Raw genomic sequence first — 11,469 nt, 5'->3', positions numbered from 1 at the left:
TGACAATATATAAACAGTGACAAAAAGCCCTCTTCTCCTCTCCCCCTCCTCCAAAGAACCACTGTGAACACCTGGCTTCTGTTCTTTCCATTTACCATGTCCAGCATTTATTGAGCACTTACTGTATGCCAGAAGTTTGCCATGCAGTGTGCTTCCCAAGCAGCATCTCACATTAACTTTTCATCTTATGGTGGGCATTTACCACCTTCTTATTCGCACATTTGTATTTTCTTAAATACATATATTAAAATAAATGTTCTTGTCTGTGGTGATATTCTTCTGTATCGAAGAGCCGCAGGGAAAGGGAAGAGGAAGGAAACTTGCAATTACTGAGTGCTTCCCATATGCTAAGACCAAATCTAGAGAATTTACATACATAATCATATATATAACAGAAACACCTGGCTAAGTTACAATCTTTTATTCTTCATAAGAATAAGAAAAAATTAGGGGCGCCTGGGTGGCTCAGTGGATTAAAGCCTCTGCCTTCAGCTCGGATCATGATCCCGGGGTCCTGGGATCGAGCCCTACATCGGGCTCTCCGCTCCTTGGGGAGCCTGCTTTCTCCTCTCTCTCTCTCTGCCTGCCTCTCTGCCCGCGTGTGATCTCTGTCAAAAATAAATTAAAAAAAAAAAAGCTTAAAAAAAAAAGAATAAGAAAAAATTAAAATGTATATAGGGTTAAACATTTTACATCAATTTTCATGTACATAACCTAAAAATAGGATGGGGGGAAACAGGAGTTGCCCGCATGTGGGTCAACTGTTAGGTCCAGAAACATCATTTTAAGCAAAACGGTGTATTTGCACAACTATACATTTCAACTTTACCCTCTCTCCTGAACTGCCATGCAAATAGCATAGTTGTAGGGGTCAAAATAAAATGATGCTCGGGGCGCCTGGGTGGCTCAGTGGGTTGGGCCTCTGCCTTCAGCTCGGGTCATGATCCCAAGGTCCTGGGATCGAGCCCCGCATCGGGCTCTCTGCTCAGCAGGAAGCCTGCTTTCTCCTCTCTCTCTGCCTGCCTCTCTGCCTACTTGTGATCTCTGCCTGTCAAATAAATAAATAAATAAATAAAATCTTTAAAAAAAAAATAAAATAAAATGATGCTACACGCTAATCTCAAACGCTTCCCTAGAATGATCCATGTACAGCTCTTTTCCTATATTACATGAACATTGAACTGCCCCCATACAAAATGCTGTATTAGTTTTACTTGTTATTTTCCCAAGGAGACACATGAAAGGACAAAGCAAGTTTCCAGCACTGGAACACTTTTGGTCATATGAGTATTCTGAAGGTATAACACCCATGCAATCTTTCTGAAAATTGTTTTTCAAGGATTTACTTCAAGAAAATAAAAGAGGGGCACCTGGGTGGCTCAGTGGGTTAAGCTGCTGCCTTCGGCTCAGGTCATGATCTCGGGGTCCCGGGATCGAGTCCCGCATCGGGCTCTCTGCTCAGCAGGGAGCCTGCTTCCTCCTCTCTCTGCCTGCCTCTCTGCCTACTTGTGATCTCTCTCTGTCAAATAAATAAATAAAATCTTTAAAAAAAAAAAAGAAAATAAAAGAATAGTTCACAGGATTGAAGAAACAGTAACTTATGGGTCAGAATCCTTTTGTTTGATGAAAAAGGGATCAAGTCAGCTGTGACTGGTTCCAGATATTCAAACAATGTCATTAAGTCCTGCTTTCTCTTTCTCTTTCAGTAGTGCTTTTCTCCATGTTGGTATCACTCTCAATAAGTCTTCTCCTCTGGGTGACTTTCATTAGCTATCATTCTTCAAGGTTAAAGATAAAAGAATTTCTCTTCTTCTTAATTGTAAACAAGTTCTTGGGACTGATTCTTATTGGTCCAGATTGGGTCATGTGACTATCACTGGCCCTTCCTTCCTTCCTTCTGGCTAAAGGCTAGCAATCCTCTGCCAGGCCGATGTAGAGTCATGTGACTGTCCTAATAGTGTGTAGGCAGAGACAGAATCAGGTTCATCCAAAGCAAGTGGACTGAGTGTGGGAGTCAAGAGGGAGTCCCCAGAAGAAAGAGGTTCTGTTAACAGAGGAAGAGGGAATAGATCCAGAAGTCAGAAACAGTAATGTCCTCTACCAGCAATGAACCAATGAACAAGGAAAATTGTTAGTTGAGATCAAATCATCACTGATCATGTAGTATTTGATGCAATCACTAAATGTTAATGTACTAATAATTTGCAAGTAAAATTTCAACACACATTTGAGGCTCAGTAAAGATTTGTTGAATGAATGAGTGAGGTGGTGGGAGGTTTGAGATAGAGTGGACTGAGGAAAGAGAAGAGCATTCTAAATTCTTTGTCTTGTTAAGGAGAAAGGTTATAGTTACTGATTAATCTTGGTGTTGACAGGATTAGATTATATACATTGAAGTGTGTTTACTAAGCATTCAAGAATAGTCACTATTGAGAAAGGAAAAAAGATACAGTATTTCTAAACTACTGGATTACGAAGAGAGAGGGGGCCACAAAGACAATTTGGTCGATCCAGCAAAAATCTGGTTGTGAAAGGAAAAAAATAATGCATTTAATACCCATGATTTGAATGTGTCAAATCCTATTATTAAAAGTAAAGATTTTTCTGTTGAGACGAAAATCAAATTTTATGTTGTTTAAAGGAGACAGCCGTGACAACACACAATAAAGGGATGGGTAAAGAAAAGCTAGGTAAGTGATAAAATAGAGGGCAGGAATCAAAAAACTAAATAGGATTCAAAGCAAAAAAAAACTTAAAGGGACGCCTGGGCTGTCTTACAAGTGGTACAACTAATATAATAGCATGCCTGTCTCAAGGGCTAACAATGAGGATTCCAATCCTTTGAGACAAGGATGCTATTACATCTTCATTTTACAGACAGAGAAACCAAGGCATGAAAGAGTTAAGTAAGTTGCCTGAGGTCACCCAGCTAAGTAAATGGCAGAACTGCTTTTGGCCTCACAGCCCACGTTCTCAACGCCTATGCTCTAAATGCACACACATGTATAGACTTTTGTACCTTATAGTAAAAAATAGCTGGGCTCTTTGTATTTGGTTCCCGTCTTCTTCCTGGGCTTCTAGGAAGACTAGACTTGACAGCTGTCTTGTGGTAAGGAAGGGCATGGTGATTAGTTGTAGCCAATGAAAGGAGAACAGAAATGACAAGTGTCATTTCTGGGCCAAAGCATTTAAGAGCTGGCATGCCACCTCACAACTCTCTTTCCTCTCTGGTGACAGCCGTAGACAGATGGTGGAGGCACAAGATGGAAGTTACCCGCATCCCTGACTAACCGCCCACCCAGAGAAGCACATGGAGGGGAGCTGCCCTGCAGAGTCTCCCAGTGGGTGTTGGACTTAGAGTGAGAGAGAAATAAACCTTTATTGTCTCAACATAATAAAGGGATAGCTTGTTCCTGCAGGATCGCTTACTCTGATTAGTACGTGCCCCCAAACAAAGAATTCATATTCTCTTCAAATGTAATAGAGTATCCATAATATTAGATAATGTAATGAGCCACAAAGAACATCCTTACAAATTTCCCTAAGCAGAAATCACACAGGCACATTCTCTGACTCTAGTGCTCTAGTGTAATAAAGGAAAAAAAAATTAAGGAAGAAACTAAAAGAACATAACTGCATGGAAACCTTTCAATAATGGATAGTTTTCTAGGAAAATGTTCAATACTAAAATTACCTCATAAGGAAGTAGAGAACCTTAAAAGGCTAAGAATATTCACATTGGAAAGGTAGTAAAAAAAAAAACCTTGTTTTTTTATTTAACCCTTATCTCTGTCTCAAGGCAACAGAAAACGGTGGGAAATTTCTAAATTAATTCTACAGAGATTAAAAAACCCTGTTAACAGAGCTGGTTAAGAACAGTCATACAGGGGCGCCTGGGTGGCTCAGTGGATTAAGCCGCTGCCTTCGGCTCAGGTCATGATCTCAGGGTCCTGGGATCGGGTCCCGCATCGAGCTCTCTGCTCGGCGGGGAGCTTGCTTCCCTCTCTCTCTCTCTCTGGCTGCCTCTCTGTCTACTTGTGATTTCTCTCTGTCAAATAAATAAATCTTAAAAAAAAAAAAAAAAAAAGGAAAGAACAGTCATACAAAAAGAAAACTACAGGCCAGTTTTTCTATTAATATGGATGCAAAAATTATAGGCAAAAATGTCAGCAAATAAAATTTAGCACCATATTAAAATATATATATATATATATATAAACATCATGATCAAAGTGAGTTTATCTTACAAATATTTAACATTAGGAAATCTTTTAATAGATTAATAGATTTAAAAAAAGACGAGCTATGTCATCATTTCAGTGAGTGCCAAAAATTCACTTGATAAAATTTAACATATGTTTCTGAGAAAAATCCCTCTGTAGTCTGAAATAAAAGAAAACATGATACCTATAGCAAATATGATTCTTAATTAAAACATTAGAAATATTGCCATTAAAGCCTGGAACAAAACATTAAGAATTATTAAGCATTGTTCTGACTACCCTACCTAATACAGTAGGATGAAAAACAGATACAAGGTACAAATATTAAAAAGAAAAGATTAAAAATACTATTATTTTATACAGTTTGTTTTTCATTAATCTTTTTTTTTACAAATAAAGCACAAAAACAGAAAACTGCATAAAACCAATGTGCATCTTATTGAATTATTAAAAAGCAAATACTCCCATATCCATCACCTAGTGCATGAAATAGAACTTTGCCAGTCAGCCGGATGTCTGCCTATATGCCTTCCCCCAAAATAAACCACCATGCTGACTTTTATGATGATCACTTATTTGAAAAGGGCTGTTTTTTTCAGGTGCCTTTTCAGAGGATATGACTGTATACCGGTGACCTATTAGAATGGGTGAGCCTTGTGATGGGTATCAGAGCACGATTGCATGGGGGACTGGGTTTTATATGCAAACAATGAATCATGGAACACTACTACATCAAAAGCTAATGATGTACTGCTGACTAACATAACACAATAAAAAAAGTAGAACCAATGAGATAAGTAGGATGGACTTCTCTCCTATAATTATTCTCCCACTTTCTAAATCATCTAGTTCTTCTGCCCTACAAGATCCTTTTTTCTTTAGTATTTCCTATCTTTTGTTTCTAGTATTTCCTATCTTAACAATAACCAAAAATTGCTCCCGTTACCCCACCTCCCCCTCCAGCTGCAAGCACATTGTTTCTGCTCCTCTACAACAAAACTCCTCTGAAAGAGTTGGCTCTGGCCTGATCTCACCTCTGCTCGTGTAAACTGGATTCTCTGTGTCCCATACCACTGACAACTGCCCTTTTCGGGGGTCCCAGTGACTTCCCTGTTGCCGAGCCCAGGTTATAGTTCTGTCCTTCACTTGAAGTAGCATTAAAGGCAACAGACAGTTCTTTCCTTTCTTTCTTTCTTTTAAAGTTCTTTTCTTTTTAGAAACACTTTCTCCTCTTGGCTCTCGGAGACCATGTTCACCTGCGTTTTCTCCCTCCCTGGTGTCATCCCTTCAGCCTCCTTGTCCTTCTTTTCTTAGCTTCTGAACATTGGCATGCTCCAGGGCCCAGTTTTGGGCCTCTTTCTTATCCCCCCCCCCTTTTTTTTAAGATTTTATTTATTTATTTGACAGATCACAAGTAGGCAGAGAGGCAGGCAGAGAGAGAAGGGAAGCAGGTTCCCCACTTGAGCAGAGAGCCCGATGCGGGGCTCGATCCCAGGACCCTGGGATCATCACCTGAGCAGAAGGCAGAGGCTTTAACCCACTGAGCCACCCACAAACCCTTCTTTCTTATCTCTTGATACATTTTCTCCCTAGGAAATTTCACCTAGCCCTGTGATTTTATGCACTATCTTTATGTATGGTCATTATACCAATGACTTCTACATTTATTTCTATGTCCATGGTCTCTTTGGGAATTTTAGACTCCCATCGCTTATGCCTACATGACATGATTCATGTGGATAGCAAGGGGGCATATCAAACTTAGAACGTCCAAAACAAGCCTTAATTTTCTCCACCTTACCAAACATGCTCCCCCTCCACCATCTGCATCTCAGTAAGTGCAACAATAATCTACCCAGCTGCCAAGTAAAGAGCCTAAAATTATCCTTGAAACTCAGTTTCCCTAACCAGCCTTGCCCCCCATCAGCTGATCCTGTTGACTCCACCTGTGAAGGACATCCTTGGTTGTAGGTTCTTCATTCTCTTCAGCTGCACTCTGCTCATAGGCAGCATCTTATCTCAGCTGGACCCCTTCAGTAGCCTTTCAGCCAGTCTCCCTGCTTCCTGACTTCTTCTTCTTCTTCTTCTTTTTTTTTTTTAATATTTTATTTATTTGACAGACAGAGATCACAAGTAGGCAGAGAGGTAGGCAGAGGGGGTGGGGGGTGGAAGCAGGCTCCCTGCTGAGCAGAGATCCCAATGCAGGGCTCCATCCCAGAAAACTGGGATCATGACCTGAGCCAAAGGCAGAGGCTTTAACCCACTGAGTGACCCAGGCACTCCATTCCACTCCTAACTTCTTGTGCCCCGCACCCACAACTAAACTCCCCCTGTCCACCTAAGAACTGCAACAAGGGAGAAGGCAGTAACCGGGGGCTCCTTTATTTTTTTTATTTTTTTTTTATTTTAAAGATTTTTATTTATTTATTTGACAGAGAGAAATCACAAGTAGATGGAGAGGCAGGCAGAGAGAGAGAGAGGGAAGCAGGCTCCCTGCTGAGCAGAGAGCCCGATACGGGACTCGATCCCAGGACCCTGAGATCATGACCTGAGCCGAAGGCAGCGGCTTAACCCACTGAGTCACCCAGGCGCCCGGGGGGCTCCTTTAAATTACAGCATGAAAGATTGACTTGACTTTATAAAAACAAAACCATTGTAAGGTATAAGATATCTGAAATGACTTTAAAGACATGAAAGGCTTGGGTGAGGGTGATGCATAAATAGTTACCATCCATAATATCTGGAGAGCTCCTGCTTATCAATAAGAAAAAAATAACCCATTAAAGAATGAGCAGTACAGGAAATTCACAAGTGAACAGATGTCTGAAAAGATGCTCAGCTCTGTTAGTAATTACAAAAATGCTAATTAAAAATTAGATATTTGTCTTCGCTACTCGGAATATCGAAATTAAAATGAATAGCATCCACCGTTTGTTGGGGTGAGGATGTCGCTTTATATTCTTGGAAGTAGGGATGGAAGTTGGTATCATCTTTCTGGAAGGCAGTCTGGCAGTATTGCACAAGTGGGAATGAGGTCTACAGAAATGTCAGACTGCACATATGCACACAACATAGCTTCTATCATTCAGTTGTCATGAGTTGAAAAGACGTATCGAGAGATTACTATGTGCCAGGCACTGGAATAGCCAATGGAGATTTATCAAAAAAAGCCCACAACAATAACAAAAACAAGAAACAATTTTTGCCTTGTGGGAGGTATCAGTAAGTGAAGCCACACAACTACCTGGGTAATAACTTGCTGTAAGTGCTCTAGAGTAAAAGGGCGGGGTGTGAGGAAGGGCCAAGCGGCGAACCTAACTTAGACCGGTTGATAGTTTACTTCAGGGAAGATATTGACCCTGAAGTGAAAATCTAAATAAAGGATGGGACAAGATAATCAGATAAGGAGACAGAGTTGGCCTGTGAGGGTGGAGATCTTCAGGGTAAGCATGTGGGAAGGGCCTGAAGTGGGAAGGAGCTTTGCAGAGAAGTCTAGAACAGAACGGTGGATGGAATGCGGTGAAGGAATGGAGAGTGATAGGGTAACAAGCTAGAGAGTTGCATTAGGGCCAGATTGGATGTCTTTGCAGTTGATGAAAAAGACTTTAAAAGTTCATCCCCCGTCTTCCAGCCTGCGGATGCTGCTGAGTACGGATAGTTAAAGTCTTCCCTCCTACTGCTGTCATGTCTAAGCCAGAGTCTCCCAAAGAGCCTGAAAAGCTGTGGAAGCACTTCATCAGAAGTTGGAGCTTTGAAACAACCAATGCCCATCTGAGGAGCCATTTTGAGCAATGGAGAACGCCTGCAGGCTGTGTGAATATGAGAGATCCAAACACCAAACCCTCCAGAGGCTTTGGGTTTGTCACCTCTGCTCCTGTGGAGGAGGCGGATGCCGCCATGAATGCAAGGCCATACAAGGTGGACAGAAGAGTGTGGAAACAAAGAGGGCTGTCTTAAGATTCTCAAAGACCTGGTGCCCACTTAACCATGAGAAAGATTTTTGTTGGTGGCATTAAGAAGACACTGAAGTGCATCATCTAAGAGATTATTTTGGACAGTAGGGGAAATTTGAAGTGATTGAAATCACAATTGATGGAAACAGTGGCAGAAAGAGAGGCTTTGCTTTTGTAACATTTGATGACCATGACTTTGTATACAAGACCGTCATTCAAAATTCCCATACTGTGAATAGCCACCACTGTGAAGTAAGGAGAGTCCTAACTAAGCAAGAGATTAGTGCTTCTTTCACTGAGAGAGGTCAAAGTGGTTCTGGAAACTTTGGTGGAGGTCATGGAGGTGGTTTTGGTTGGAGTGACAACTTTGGTTGTGGAGGGAATTTCAGTGGGTGGCGGGTGAGGTGGGGATGGATATGGGGCCCTGGCGACGGCTGTAACAGATTTGGTGATGATGGAAACAGCTTTGGAGGTGGCAGAAACTATAATGATTTTGGCAACTACAACAATCAATCTTCAAAGTATGGACCCTTGAAATGAGGAAATTTTGGAGACAGAAGCTCTGGGCCCTGTGGTGGTGGAGGCCAATACTTTGCCAGACCATTAAATCAAGGTGGCAGTGGCGGCTGCAGCAGCAGCAGCAGCAGGAGGGACGGCAGTGACAGGAGGTTTTCATTGCTGTCAGGAAACAAAGCGTAGCAGAGAAGAGAGCCAGAGAAGGAACAGGGAAGCTATTACAAATCTGTTACAACAGATTTGTCCACTCAGCCTAGCAGCGTGGGGGCAGGGCTGAACTGCTACAAAGAAGGCATGCTTTAGACAATCCTCATGTGTCTGGGTAAAAAAACTCAAGGATGGTGTTTGTGACTAATTGTATAGCAGGTTATTTTAGTATCTATTGTATAGCAGGTTATTTTAGTATCTATTTTGCGGAAAATGTAAAGTATTCCAACAAAGGGTTTTAATGTAGTTTTTTTTTGCACCCATGCTGTTGATTGCTAAATGTAATAGTCTGATCATTTAGATGTGTCTTAAAAAATATAAGTAAACTTCATCCTATGAATAATGGGGAGCCATTTTATGGTTATGGTCGGTGTAGTGACATATTTGTTGTTTGCATTTGTAAAGTGTGGCAAAAATGATTGTGTAGACTCAACAGTAGTTCTTGGTGTAGTTTAAAAATGAGAATGGAGGAAGAAAAAAGAACCAGTGAAGAGATAATTGCAATATTTCAGAGACAAGATGGTGTTGGATTGGACTGGCTTAGTGGCAGAGGAGATAGAGAGGAGTAGATGAGTTCAAGTATATATTAGAGGTAGAAGAGTTCAAATTTAGTCATTGTGGGGTGAAGGAGATGAAAAAGAAGCAAAAGCAGGAAGAAAAGAGACTTGAGGCAGTCAGGGAGATCTTTTCTTATTGGTATGAAATTCATATAACATAAAATTAACCATTTTAAACTGAGCAATGCATTTAGTACTTTGACAATGTTGTGTAACCACTATCTCTGTTTAGTTCCAAGACATTTCCATCATCCCAAAATAAAACCCTGTACCCACTAAATGGTTACTCCTAATCTCCCCCTCTCTGCCCTCGGCAGCCACCACAATGCATTCTGTTTCTATGGATTTACCTATTGTGGATATTTTCTATGAATTGAATTGTACAATAGTGTGACTTTTCGTGTCTGTCTTTCAGATTGTATAACGTTTTCCAGGCTCATTCAGGTTGTAGCATGTATTTGTACTTCCCTGTTTTTTTTTTTTTTAAAGATTTTAATTATTTACTTGACAGACAGAGATCACAAGTAGGCACAGAGAGAGAGGGGGATGCAGTCTCCCTGCTGAGCAGAGAGCCCGATTTGGTGCTTGATCCCAGGACTCTGAGATCATAACCTGAGCCAAAGGCAGAGGCTTAACCCACTGATCCACCCAGGCAGCCCGGTACTTCCCTGTTTTTTATGGCAGGACAGTATTTCATTATATGTATATACCATAGTTTGTTTATCCATTTATCCATTTACAGACATTTGGATGGACTTTTGTGTCTGCCTTTCAGCTATTGTGATTAGTGTTGCTGTGAACATTGGTGTATAAGGATTTGCTTAGATTCTGTTTTCATTTCTTTTGAGTGTATACCTAGGTGTGGAATTACCAGGTCATACGTTAATTCTTTGTTTAACTTTTTGAGGAACCCAAACTGTTTTCCACAATGGCCGAATCACTTTATATTCCTACCAGCAGCAAGCGACAATTTGCGTATCCTCCACGTCCTCATCAACACTTGCTACTTTCCCAGGTCCTCTTTTGGAGACGTCAAGATGCCAATGTGTTATGGAGGTAGAGAATAAAATAAGCTTTTGGATATAAAGGTATGGAGTTCATAAGGGAGGTTTGGTCTTGGACTATATATTTTGGAATTGTTAGCATACCAAGAGCATTTAAAAACAGGAGAGGTGATAACATTGGTAAGGAAAAGGGTATAGACTGAGAGAAGAAGGCCTAGATCCTTGCTCAGAAGAACCTTGGGGCTCTCAGAAGAATCTGGGGGGAAGAAGAGGAAGAGCTGGTAAAGATCAAGGAGGACCAATCCACAGATACCCCCAGGGCAGGTTAGCATATGAGAAACAGGAAATTGGGATGTGTCCCTTTCAAATATGTCCTGCTGAAGATCCAGGGAGTGCAATGGAGTATTCCTCCATCTATTGAATCGGTACTTTTAATATCTCAAAAAGCACATCTCTGGATCAGAAAACTCCTTGCCAAAGATTTTCACAGATCTTGGGATGCCTGGGTGACTCAGTCATTAAGCTTCTGCCTTTGACTCGGGTCATGATCTCAGGGTCCTGGGATCAAGCCCCATGTTGGGGGTCCCTGCTCAACAGGGAGTCTGCCTCTCCCCCTGCTCCTCCCCCCTGCTCATGCATGCACTCTTTCTCTCAAATAAATAAATAATCTTTAAAAAAAAAGATTTTCACAGATCTAGAAAGTAGTACAAACATAAGGAAAAAGACCATTTCCCATCTGGATACCACTCAAAAACTTCTAATTTTGGCAAGAGGTGTCCATGTCTTAATCTTTGTAACCTATGAATATGTTATTATTTCATGGCAAAAGGGACTTTGCAGATGTGATTAAGGATTCTGAGATGGGAAGATTATCCTGGGTTATCTGGGTGGCACAAAGTAATCACAAAGGTCCTTACAAAGTGATAGCAGGAGGCAGGCAAGTCAGAGGGAGAGTCAAAGATGCTGCATTGCCTGCTCTGAACATAGAGGAAGGATTGAAATGAGGGGA

Source organism: Mustela nivalis (genome assembly GCF_964662115.1).
Source record: "Mustela nivalis genome assembly, chromosome: 9".
Lineage (NCBI taxonomy): Eukaryota > Metazoa > Chordata > Mammalia > Carnivora > Mustelidae > Mustela > Mustela nivalis.
The sequence above is the reverse complement of the archived record's forward strand: the minus strand, read 5'-3'. Positions refer to the sequence as shown.